This window comes from Pyrus communis, chromosome 4 (genome assembly GCF_963583255.1).
Source record: "Pyrus communis chromosome 4, drPyrComm1.1, whole genome shotgun sequence".
Taxonomy (NCBI): Eukaryota; Viridiplantae; Streptophyta; class Magnoliopsida; order Rosales; family Rosaceae; genus Pyrus; species Pyrus communis.
In genome coordinates, this window is record NC_084806.1 from 16,846,635 (window position 1) to 16,859,568 (window position 12,934).

Genomic DNA, 12,934 nt, shown 5'->3' on the forward strand with positions numbered 1-12,934 from the left:
AGGTATTGTAATGGCGGCACTAGCGACCTAAAATGGCACGTACGGCGGCGAATGGGGTTACCCGAGATCCCCCCTATGTTTTTCGATGTCCTAAATCCGTTTATGCCGTCCGCTTCCTGAAATTCAATTGTTATGATAGAATTTTATTAATTGGACCCTTATGTGCTTAGGTGCAATTGTTTATGGCATTTCCGTCCTCTCTAGTTTGCACGACTCTTCGACGGCAAGGTATCTGTAAGTGGATCCCTTCCAAAATGCATGTTTTAATTGCTAGAAATGCATACACAAAAAGCTTGATTTAATGGTTATGTTTTATGAAACGTTTATAAGTAAATTGGATTTACGCTTATTGATATTTCATGCTTTACTGGATTTTCTTTCATTGAGATATTTATGAACATGATTTATGATATGTTATTTAAGCTATTGAGCTCCGATGAGATATATTTTGGAAAGATTATGTTTAATGAGTTTTGTGCTTATCTAGTGGTCACTATATGCCTACGAGCAAATGTTATCTATATATGGCTTCGGTCAGGTAATGCCTATGGGTTGAATGATATCTATATATGGCTTCGGTCGGGTGATGTAGGGGCCTACGGATCGAATGAAGGGCTTCGGGCGAATGAAGAGTTGTATATGCCTTCAAGCGATACTGATACCACTATTTAGCATGCTATTTATTATATACGTTTTACGAAGGTTTTATGGCATGCTAGAGTTTTCGGAAAACCTATTACATATTATACTATTGATTTTTCATAAACTTTGGGGGTTAATACGTTGATGAATAATTGTTTCAGTATTACTTATATATCAACTTGGTCCACTCATGTTTTGTTTTGCGCCCTTTCAGGACTTAGAATCGAGGCGTACAATCCTGGCATCAAGGCACTCCTGCATTGGCATCTTTGAATCCTCTCGGTGTAAGACCCATCTCTTTGTTCATTCAATTTTATATTATTCCTATTTAGTGTCTCGGATTAGTTGTATGCTATAAACACGTTCCACAATTGCATATTCATTATAATTAAATTTACAAGTTTTATTCATGTTAGTTATTTCTTTCTAGTTCTCATGCATTCTAATATGGCTTCGTCATCTTCAGGTGTTGGCCAGCACATGCCTACCCTGGTATTTGGAGGATATTAGAATAGTTCCACTGTGGGAAAGGCCCCCCCAGGCTATCCACTATTTAATCCACCTAGTGAACAGTAATTGCCTTTAATGAACAGTAATTGCCTTTTGCATCTCCACCCCTACACTTGAATAGCCCCGACAACAGGTAAATAAAATAATAAGATTTTTTGCAATTGTTTGGAATTTCCCATGCACCTCTCCATTCCCTCACGTCACTCTCTCTATTTCCACTCTTATTTCTCACTTATCTCCATTTTTCTCTGAAGTTCCTCTCTCTCTCTAGAGCTTTGAGAGCTTTCACCCAATTTCCTCTTCGAAAATTAAACAAATCAGACTCCAAAACCATGAAACCTTAATCTCTGGGACTAAAGGATCTTTGCTATACCGTTTCATGCGTCATCAGATCATCACGGTGTAAACCACCATTGAAGCCGAGAGCTTCAAGATCTGAAACTCGAACATATGTGAGGTTCTCTATGCAAATCTTGTTTCATTATGTCTTAATGTTGCTTGGGACAAGATTTGTGGTGTTTTTCTAGTTCAAAACCAGAGGTTTAATCCCCTGCAATTTCTCTGAAACAATGCCCAGTTTTTGGTCATGTCCTCAGAGCAAACTCCGACAAGTTTGTGGGTTGAGATCCAACGGACACCAAGGCAAAACAGAAGAAAAAACGTGGCTGACGCCAGGGCGATGTCAGCCTTGCATCAAACCCACTCCGGGCTCTCGGGCTACCAACTCTCCACCGGCCTTTCACTCGAGCCTACTCGGGCTCCCTTGCCAGCACACGCTGGACTTAATTGCTCGGGCTCTCTGGCCCTATTCACTCACCTGTCCCTCGGGCTCCAGCATACGCTGGAGCTACTCTTAGCGTCAGGCGTGTCACAGCTTGTGAAGACTTCTATTTGGCATCATAGGTTTGGTCATCCAACTAATGAGGTTCAATCCAAAATGCTTAAGTATTCTACTATTTTTGCTTGTTTAGATGTACATCCACAGATATGCTCAACATGTATTAGGGGCAAAATGTTTAGACTTCCATTTATTTCTAATAGTACTAAGTCAACTATTCCATTTAAAAAAATGCATATTGATGTATGGGGACCTTTACCCACTATCTTTGTTGAAGGTTACAAATACTATGTAATCTTTGTTGATGAATGCATAAGGTTTACTTGGACTTTCCCACTTGTGATAAATATGACGTATATGATGTGTTTCTTAAATGTCATGCTCTTACTGAGAATTAATTTAAGACAACCATTAAGTCTTTATAATTAGATATAGGGGATGTGAATATATGAGTGGTTTATGTAAGAAATTTTTGGATTTACATGGTATTTTGCACCTTGTTTCATGTCCATATACACCCTAACAAAATAGGTTATCAAAAAGGAAGAATAAGCTTATTATTGAGACCATTGTGACTTTGCTCAGTGCTGCTTCTTTACCTCAACAAATTTGGTACCATGCTTGTAGTCATGCTATGTTTCTGATCAATAGAATGTCATGCCAAAATTTGCAAATGTCATCTCCTTATGCTAGGTTGTTTGGATAGTCTCCTTCTTTAGCAAATATGAAGGTTTTTGGTACCACTGTCTATCCTTACTTAAGACCTTATATTGCTAATAAGTTGCAAGCTAGAAGTGATGAATTTGTATTTTTTGGATACTCAGTTGGTTAAAAAGGGGTGTTGTGTTACAATAGGACCACAATGAAGCTGGTGTTATCTAGGCAAGTGATACATGATGAAAGTAGATTTCCTTTTAAAGTTCCTTGTTCTCCAACCATCAGTTCATCTAGTTCTTCTCTGGTTGATTTTGATTCCCAAATATTATCAACTAGAATAATGCTTGTTGTCTTACCAAGGCATTCGAATGAGTATGAGGAACATTTTTCAGTGAATCAAATGTGTAGTTAGAATATGGAAGTGCCATCTTTGTCTTTTCCAAGTTCCAGTGTTTTTGCCAGTTTAGATAGTATCTTAGCACAAGCTACTACTCAAGTTACTACTCCACTATCAATTCATTCTTCCTCTCACATGTTCCATGTCTAAGCTCATTCCCAAACTCAGGTATCTTCTTCTCTAGAGCTATCTCATACTTCTGCTTAGTTTGACACTTAACTAACTCATTCAGAAAATGAACATGATGTGTCAACAATTGTTATGCCTAGTACTGTAGTATATGTTTCTTCTGAACGTAGTATGGTTACAATGTTGAAAAGTGGGGCAATATAAAGAAGGAATTATGCAGCTTATCATGCATCTTTATCTGATATACAGTTATCTTCTCCTTCACATACTGATGATGTAGTATTTTGTGGTCTCACATATATGTTAGACATTCATGATTCTTCTGAGCCTTCTCATTATAAAACGAGTAGTTTTATTTGACCTTTGGAGAAATGCCATGACAGAAGAGTTCAATGCTCTTCAAAAACAAGGTACTTGGGAGTTTGTACCTTATCTAGAAAATAGAAATGTTATAGGCAGCAAATGGGTGTATAAAATTAAAAAAGATCAAGTAGGGAAGATTTCTAGGTACAAGTCTCGACTTGTTACACAATGGTATAGTCAAGAACAAGGCTTGTACTATGAAGAAACTTTTAGTCCAGTTGTTCGAACACTACAGTAGGACTTGTTTTATATCTTGTTGCTATGAATAAATGGGAATTAAGGCAATTAGATGTAAAAAAAAAAAAAAAAAGCCTTTTTGCAAGGTGAATTATAAGAAGAGGTGTTTATGAAACATCCTCAAGGTTTTCAAGATCCCAGATATCCTAATCATGTTTGCAAGCTTCTCAAGTCTTTATGTTGTTTGAAAGAGGCATGAGCCTGGAATGCAAAGTTTACCAGTTATCTTCCAGTTTTGGAGTTTCAGTCTTCTCACTTAGATCCAAGCTTGTTTGTAAAGTTCAGTGGTAGTGATGTAGTGATTCTTCTTTTATATGTTGATGACATTATTATTACTGGTTCATGTTCCAAGTTAGTCTAGCAAGTAATTGATGATTTAGCCTCTGTGTTTGACGTGAAGGACATGGGAAAACTTACTTATTTCTGGGACTTCAAGTTACTTATAGGGAAAATGGGGATATTTTTCTTAATCAGTAAGAATGTCATTGATCTTCTTAATAAGGTAGGTATAGTGCATTGTAGACTTTGTTATGATTTTCTTAATAAGGCAGGTATGGTGCCTTGTAGACCTTGTTCAACTCCTGGTAAACCTCATACATAGTTATTGAAGGATGAAGGAGAACCATTAACTGATCCCATAATTTATAGGACTTTGGTTGGTGCTTTGCAATATCTGACATTTACTAGGCCAAATATTGCATATGCAGTCAATTATGCTTATCAGTTTATGAACACTCCTGATGAAGCTCATTTTTATTTAGTGAAGCTCATACTCAGATATTTGAAGGGTACTTTGACTTGTTGGATTATTTATTCTCCTGCTGCCAAATTGGAATTGCTTGCCTATAGTGATGCTGACTAGGCAACTGACATAAATACTAGATGATCAACAACTGGATATGTTGTTTTTCTAGGAACTAATCCCATTTCTTAGTAATCCAAGAAGCAAGGAAGTGTGTCTCAAAGTTCATCGGAGGTTGAATATAAAGCCTTGGTAAATAAAGCTGCTGACATTGCTTGGATTCGATTGGTTATTAAGGATCTTCGTATGTTTCTTCCTTTGGCTCCTTTATTGCATTGCGATAATCTTTCCACATTAGCTTTGTGTTCTAATCCAGTGTTTCACACTCGGATTAAACACTTAGACACTGATTTTCATTTTCTTCGTGAAATAGTGCAAAAAGGAGATATGGAGGTTCAATACATCCTTACAGAAGCTCATGTTGCAAATGTTTTAACAAAAAGGTTACACAGTCCTTTGTTTGTTCGTCATTGTTCCAATCTCAGGCTGGGATATCCCAGCTGAGATTGAGGGGGAGTATTAACAGAATATACACCTTAGCATTTGGTTAAGTTGTACACCTCAACATTTGGTTAGCTTAGTTGTTAAGTTTTCTAAATATAACAGCTGTAATTCTAAATCTATATATAGTTAGATAACCACTTGTATTTGTAAGCATTCATTACAGTGAAATACAACTTGCTCTCTAAGATTCTCATTCTCTCTCTTGTTCTCCGTTTTCTGCCTTTCATTGCTGAATTTGTGAGTTCTTGAGATCATGATTTCTCTTTAGTTATCAGATGTATGCGTGGTATGTTGATTACTATTAGGCCTATTTTTGTTTAGATTTCACACATATTGAGCAATTACATGAATGACGAATAACAAATGCTTCTTTATTCTTGGAAGTAGAGTTCCTCAACCATTTAGTATACTATAGTAGTTGAAGCATTTTCTTGTAAAGTGTTTTAAACCGAATCGAACTAGGTTGTAGTTTTCTTGTTTTGTAAGATCAATAGGGAGAGTAACTTTTTTGGATGTTTATATTAGAGAGTTTCTTCATGCTTAGTGTCATCATCTCTTTGAAATCACCCTTGAGGACAATGACCTGGCTTTCCAATCCCAAAGCTTAGTTTAGAGCTAAGTTGACTGCATGTTGTCTATTAACCTAAGAATTAATGAAGTAGTGAAGCCACTGGATTGGAATAATAAACCTAATTAATGATTAGGGAAATAAATTGCAGGTCTAAATTAATACGAGAGAGTTCTCGCGAGATGTAAAAATGCAGATGAGGAGATTATGGATTATGTGATTCTTTACCGTCCTTATTCCTCACATTTATGTTGAGAGCTATTAAAAGATATTAGAGCATGCTGGGTTGTTCTAAGGGAATGTTTTGAGTTGTTGGCCATTCAATTCAAGGCTTTTGGATGTTTGGGGGGGGCGGAAAAATAAGAAAGAGCTAGGTAGTTCCTGGGATTGATATGTGGAGGAATAATATGGATGAATATTTCGTGTATTGAACAGAGGGTAAGTAACCCATATATATACAAATACAAATAGAAAAGTCAAACCCTGATTCTAATCCTATAAAACCGTGATCCACAATTCATGGAATAGCCTTCTCTAGTTTAGACTAATACAATATTATACATTAATTACAATATATTCTTAATACTCCCCCTTAAGTTGGAGAGTGAAGATTACGAACGCCCAACTTGTCTCGCAGCTTCACAAATTGATCCTTCCCTAAAGCCTTTGTAAAAATATCAGCTAACTGAAGGAGTGTAGGCACATACATAGGACGAATTATACCAGCTTGTAATTTTTCTCGAACAATGTGGCAATCTATCTCAATATGCTTGGTACGTTCATGAAAAACAGGATTTGCTGCGATGTACAAGGCTGCCTGATTATCACAAAATAATGAAGCGGGAGTTTTCTGGGGAACTCGTAAATCTTGTAATATGTATCGTAGCCAAGTTATTTCTAGGCAAGTATTTGCCATAGCACGGTATTCCGCCTCAGCTGACGACCTGGACACATTATCTTGCTTCTTGGACTTCCAAGAAATAAGTGAATTGCCAAGAAAAATACAATATCCCGTAATTGATCTTCTTGTGGCACGACATCTTCCCCAATCAGAATCACAAAAGGCTTTCAAGTCTAGATTATTGTTGGCTGAAAATAGTAGACCTTGACCTGGAGTGCCTTTGATATATCTAAGGATTCGCATAGCTGTATCCCAATGCGGTTTTCATGGCTCGTGTATAAATTGGCTCAAAGTACGAACGGGATAAACGATGGCCGATCTAGTAACAGTGAGATATATCAATCTCCCAACTAACCTTCTATATTTAGTTGGATCATTCAACAATGCTCCATCTGTGGGTGTAAGTGCTAAGTTTTGTTCCATTGGAAAAGGATCTGGCCGTGCACCGAGTAACCTTGAGTCTTGTAGAATATCAAGTGCATATTTTTGTTGTGACAAAAAATTCCCTTTTCCGAGCGTGCGAACTCAATACCCAAAAAATACTTTAGATCACCAAGGTCTTTGATGCGGAAGCGTTTGAGAAGAAAGGCTTTGAGTTGTTCCATTTCTTGGATATTATCTCCTGTGATAAGTATGTCATCAACATAAATAAGAACAACAGTGATTGAAGTACCTTGAACCTTGGTGAACAAGGAATAATCCGCTTTTGATTGATAATATCCGGCTTTCTGAATAGCGTCTGAGAATGTGGTGAACCAAGTTCTAGATGCCTGTTTGAGTCCGTAAAGGGACTTTTTAAGCCGACATACAAGATTATCCCCCTGTCGGCGAAGACTTGGAGGGGGTTCTATGTAGACTTCTTCATGAAAAGTGCGATGAAGAAAGGCATTCTGAACGTAATAAACCAAGTACGGGCAGCAGCAACGGTAAGGAGACAACGCAGAGTGGTGAGTTTGGCAGTGGGTGAAAAGGTTTCCTGGTAATCAACTCCCTCAACCTGTGTGTATCCTTTTGCAACAACACGAGCCTTGTAATGATCAAGAGAACCGTCAGACTTGTACTTTTTTTTGAAAACCCATTTGGAGCCGATATGCTTATGACCAGCAGGAAGAGGAACCAAGTCCCAAGTGTGATTACGTTGTAACGCATCTAATTCTGTGTGCATAACTTGTTGCCAGTTCGGATCAAGGATAATGTCAGCATATGTGGTGAGCTCATATGGACCTGTAATGTTAACTTAAAAGGAACAATGGGCAGAAGAGAAACAAGAGTTGGAAAGAAAATGAGATATGGGATAACGGGTACCTTGTACAGAATGTGGTGCCAGAGAAGAATGATTGACGTGGTGAGACATATGGTAGTCTTTAGTTCATGCGAGTGGCTGTTTGGGACGAATGGAATGCCTGAGAGAAGGGAGAATGGGTGGTGAAGAGATGGGAATATCAGGGTCAAGATGAGAGGCATGGAGAGGGGTAGGAGAAGATGTAGGGGGTGCAGGATGGGTGGGTACGTGTAGTGAGGGAGAAGAGGTGGGCACGGGTAGTGGAGGAATGTCGGTGAGGGAGGGAGCATATGGGATATTGGGAGTGGGAGTGTCGACATGTGGATGAGCAGTAGATGGGTCAGCGCCATGTGGAGTTAATGTAGGAGGTTGGTCAATGTGATTGGGAGGTGCATGAAGCGGTGGAGGGAAATAGGAAATAGGAGAAAAAGGGGTGGGGTCTTGATTTATGGGGTTAAGGGTAGTGGTATGAGAATCAGGAGATGAAAGATTGGAAAATGGGAATGAAGTCTCATGAAATATTACATCACGGTTGATCAAAAATTTTTTAGTGTCCAAGTTGTAAAGTTTATACCCTTTGTGACCTGTGGGATAGCCAATGAAAACACACCGGTGAGCTCTAGGTTCAAATTTGTGGGTAGGGTGGACAACGGTAGCATAACTAAGACATCCAAAAACGCAGAGATGCTCAAGGGATGGTGGACGTTTGTATAATAGTTCAAAGGGTGATTTGTTGGAAAGTAACGGAGAAGGTAAACGGTTGATGAGGTAGACGGCAGTGAGTACACATTCACCCCAAAATATGAGGGGTATGTTAGACTGAATGCGTAAAGCACATGCCACTGTAAGAATATGGCGATGTTTGCGTTCCACGACCCCATTTTGTTGGGGGGTGTAAACACAAGTGCGTTGAAGTTCAATCCCATTAGATTGAAAATAATCCCTCATGGATAGGAATTCAGACCCATTGTCTACTCTGATGGTTTTAACTGTGGCATGGAATTGAGTGTGAGCAAAGGTGATAAAGGATCTTAAAAGATGTTATGTCTCAGACTTGTGTGACATTAAAAACACCCAAGTGCATCGACTAAAATCGTCCACAATTGTAAGAAAGAAACAAGACCCAAAGTGAGTGGGAATTTTGTAAGGACCCCATATGTCACAATGCAATAAAACAAACGGTGCATGAGTTGATATTGAACTTAAAGAAAACGGAAGTCGTGTCTGTTTGGCCAAAGGACAGACACTACAATTATTGTCAAAAGAAATAGCATGAGAAAAGAACAAGGAAGAAGCTAATTTGAGACGAGAAGGGGATGGATGTCCCAGTCATTGGTGTCATAAATGGGAAGGATGAGAAACTTGATGAGAGGCAGGTGTTCGGTGTATAGGCGACATGTAGTAAAGACCATCACGCATCTTACCTGAACCAATCATCTTCCCTGAAGCCAAGTCTTGCAAAACACAAAAGGTGGGAAACAAAATGGCATAACAATTAAGAGAGTCAGTAACTTTGCTAACGGACATGAGATTGAGATTAAAGGACGGAACACACAAGACATCGGCTAAAGTGATATCATAATTAAATGGTATTGTGCCAGTGCAAGTGATTGGGATTGAAGAACCAGTGGGCAAGTTAACAACGGGTATAGATGGAGGTTTGGTGGTAGTAAATAAAGTGGAATCAGAAACAATATGGTCGGTAGCTCTGTTATCCAAGATCTATGGCTTAGTAAACACAGAATTAATGGTAGTAATAGAAAGAGAATTCGGACCTGCGGCATTTGCATAAGCGTTTCCATTACCAAAAGAAAGCAAAGAGAGAGCATGAGTGAGTTGTTGAATTTGATCCGCAGATAGGGTACTCAACAGATTGGTACTGGTGGATGCAGAAGGGTATGTTGGTTGCGGCATAGATGGCCCTTGAAGACTTGACGTGGTTTCCGCTGCATGGGCGGCATGCAAAGGACGTGAAGAAGAACCCCGTTGCTTTCGACCATTTTTATTGCCATTTCCTCCATTGATATTAGGCACCCATGTGCCATTGTTGATTTTGCACCTGTCTTCTGTATGGCCTCTTTTGTCACAAAAATTGCAATGGTATTTCAAAGTGCGGCAATTATCGACGGTGTGTCCCTCTCGGTTGCAATGATCACAGCGCTGGTCAGAATGGGTTTGTGCTGCGGCAGCAAGGGAAAAATTATCAGATGGCAATGGTTGGCGTTGTTCCGACGTCAACTGGCGTTATTGTTCGTGATTGCTGACAAAGGAATAAGCTGATGAATATTGGGCAATGGCGTCATCATGAGAATGCTGGTGCGAACGGTGTCATGCACATCGTTGAGGTCCATAAGAAATTGCATGATTCGGTATTTGTCTCGTTGCTCATGATGCTTATCCATCATGTTGCAGATGATGGGGTCTTCATATGCATCGAGTTGAGTCCAGAGATGCTTGAGTTCTGTAAAGTACGCTGAGACGGTCAAGGAGCCTTATGATAGAGAAGCGATCTGTTTCTGGATTTGGTAAATTATTGGTGTGTTTTGTTGGGAAAATTGATGCTTGAAATCCTCCCAAATCGAGTATGCAGATTCGGCATGGACAACTCCGTTAGAGAGATGAGACTCTACGGAATTTGAAAGCCATGATAAGATCATGCTATTGCAGCGTGCCCATAGGGCATAATAACCTGGTTTTTCATCTTCGGGAGGGGGTTTAATGGATCCATCAATGAATCCAATTTTATTTGTAAGGCATGAAGCATAGATTTGCTCCAAGAGGAATAATTTGTGCCATTCAATTTTTCAGAAACAAGAACATGGCCAGGGTGATCTAAAGGATGAATATAGTATGGATGTGATAAATCCATACTAGGGTTGTTGTTTGTGTTGGCGTTGTCTGTCATGGTGTTTGTAATTTTGCTAGGGTTTGATGAAGTGGATTGAAGAGCCTACTCTGATACCAAAATAAGAAAGAGCTAGGTAGTTCCTGGGATTGATATGTGGAGGAATAATATGGATGAATATTTTGTGTATTGAACAGAGGGTAAGTAACCCATATATATACAAATACAAATAGACAAGTCAAACCCTAATTCTAATCCTATAAAACCGTGATCCACAATTCATGGAATAGCCTTCTCTAGTTTAGACTAATACAATATTATACATTAATTACAATATATTCTTAATACGGAAGCCAAAACCTTTTTGGGAGTTGTTTGGATTAGCAATATTTTTCGTGTAATTTGGATGCATGGTTATAAGATTTTTTTTCAGGATTATAAGGGGATAATGTGGAAGATTTTGGAGATCAAGTTACGTCTTTGTCAGCATTATGGGTGCCGGTTTCTGCAGATTTTAACGGGATTCCTTATTTTTATATTCTGCTGGGTTTGCTAAGCTATAGTAGCTTGATGTTTTCTGCATATTGTTAATTGTGGTTGAGTTCTTCCTTGCCTTTAGCCTTCGGAAGATCAGTTGTCAAGATATCCCTTTCATGAGGCATTGCCATACTTGAGCAGAACAGTTAAATACATTAGACAAGATTACAAAGAGATACTCCACACACAGTTGCAGCGCTAATACAATCAGACACTGCAAACTTCATATTCATTTCCACACAACGGACCAGACATTCTCTGTACTTCAAGTGAACGGTAATCCTCAACAATGTTTAGGCACCATCTGTTGCACGTTGACCTGGAGAAATCTGTCGTTTCAACTCTGCAATCCCATTAGCATTTTTAAACTTGCCCGTCCCACCAGTCACTGACAGTTGTCACTTGTTACTCCCAATATTCCGAACAAGTTGAGTTTATTGTTGTACTTCCCTCCATCCATCATAGCTGTAAACGCCATCAGCTGACTTGATCCATCTCAGAGCTCGCCATATAGAAACCTTGGGCTTTCCCAATTGTCTGTGACCCTAATTCGGGACTAGAAGTCAGTATGTCATCAATGATAGTGACTGTCCCAAAGCCTAGCCCCAACCCATCTGGTGCCAGTTGGGTAGCCGTATTGGCATTTTTTTAACCATTAGGGTCTCCAGTGAAAGATGTACCAGATAAGTCAGTTCCTAGTGGGAGACCATTGGCCCCATTCACAGTTGGAATGACACTGTTGGCATTAGGGATAGCCACCCCACCATTTTGAGGAAGGAACCCTATCGGCTTTGCAAAGGGGACTTGACTGATGTATATGTTGCCGAGCAACCCAATGATTGGCCTAGCCATAGGGCTACTTGCCTCTAAGATTGTCATGCATGTATATTTCTAGAACCGGTTCACTACCAACAGCTGCAGGTTCAACTGCAGCCACAAGTAATATTGCTGCGTGCATATTTGCAATCAGCAATATGATGAAAATAGACGAAAAATGCTAGCTTGAACATCATGAAATTTGGTATCTGCTGGATTTAGAATCGATTGCTGAATTTTCGTGCTAAAGTACGATGATTGGGAACAAGTGTTAGTCTTGATTTAGGGGAGATTTTCACATGGAGTGGTTGAAACTTCTCCAAACTCAGGAGGTGAAGTTGTTGGATTATCTTATTTGTAGGAAAAATATGAATTTTGGTTATAGGTGAATTGGTTGTTGGTCACATATCACATAGAGAAGTGGGTTTGTTGTGTTGATGTTTAAGCTTTACAACTGCCTTCTGATTGTCCTGTTTTGTTTCCTTGTAATTCAAAGTTTCTTTTACTCTTAGTTTGAAATGTAAGGCTAAGAGTAAATCAAAGCTAATAGGCTAAATGTGTGTGTGTCTCATGGTATAACATCTCACTTATATGTGAGCATGTGAGATATACGTGAGTGTGTGTAATGGGTGAGTGAGTGCGCCTTCAAACGGCTATATCTCACCCCCACTCTATGTTTTTGTAGCTTCTTCAATTCAGTCATAGCTGAATGAAATCAGAAAATACACAGAACTCTTCATTTTCTTTGCATCTTCATTTTTCGTGTTGTTCTCGGTAGAAATCAAAATCTTATTGATTTCTTCTTGATTTTGTGCTCTGCTGTTTCATAAAACACTAACATGGCCTCAGAGCCAGGTTCATCGCTTTAATCTGGGCGTGAATCTATGATTTCTGGGTTCTTCAGTG

General features: G+C 39.1%; 1 pseudogene; it reads right to left on the reverse strand.

Annotated features, from left to right (window-relative positions):
• Positions 1-7,395: 7,395 nt before the first annotated feature.
• Positions 7,396-12,731, reverse strand: LOC137732782 (uncharacterized; annotated as a pseudogene).
• Positions 12,732-12,934: the final 203 nt, after the last annotated feature.